This window comes from Penaeus monodon, chromosome 19 (assembly GCF_015228065.2).
Source record: "Penaeus monodon isolate SGIC_2016 chromosome 19, NSTDA_Pmon_1, whole genome shotgun sequence".
Taxonomy (NCBI): domain Eukaryota; kingdom Metazoa; phylum Arthropoda; class Malacostraca; order Decapoda; family Penaeidae; genus Penaeus; species Penaeus monodon.
This window is the reverse complement of record NC_051404.1, coordinates 34,673,720-34,674,590: the sequence shown is the minus strand read 5'-3', so window position 1 is coordinate 34,674,590 and position 871 is coordinate 34,673,720.

The following is an 871-nucleotide window of genomic DNA, read 5'->3' as shown; positions in this document are numbered from 1 at the left end:
AGCCTGCCTCTCCCTGTCAAAAGAAACAAACGGGAACGAGCACGGTGCGGGGGAAAACGAATCAAGTAACAAGATCCTCACGGAAAAATCAGCCGAGTGTGAGCCCCTACAACTCCGCAAGGACGGCGTTCCCGGCCATCTATGGGATAATCTCGCCAAGTGTCTCAGCCACGGACCATCAGCGTTTGTGGGTAGAGCTTCCACTGCCTCGCCCTTGCTCACTGTTCCTCATCTGAATCTAACGCCTCCGCGAACAATTTCTTAACGCCAACAGATACGCAATTAACGCCTCCATGAATGTTTCTCACACCTACAGGGACACATCTAACGCCTCCATAGACGTTTCTTACACCTACAGATACACACCTAACGCCTCCACAATCGTTTCCTACGCCAACAAACACATCTCTAACATTTCCAGCGCCTGCAGATACACATCTACCGCATCGACAGACGTTTCCTACGCTAAGAATACACATCCAACGCCCCTACAACGTTTCAACCATATGTGTTTCATTTTTTTTTTCCTTTTCCACTTGCATCCCACCCTATTTCGTTCATCTCCTTTTATCCATCCCTTCCAGACCAGCTGCAATCATTCGCTTATCCATCTTTTTCCTCGTATCAAGGTTGGGAAAAATCACGTCTTCTTTTTTCAAAGCAGGAGAAATCGCATCTGTTATTTCAGTCGCGACTTATTAATCTTTTCATTTACTTATTCATTTCGGACACCAAGGCGATCTAAATCATACAGACCCAGCTTCACAGCCATTCTTTCCTCTTATTTTCGCGCATGGATGTTGGACTGAGATTTTTAAACATTTGTGTAAACGGTATTGAATTCGTTTTAGCTAGGGCATTTTCGTTGAGA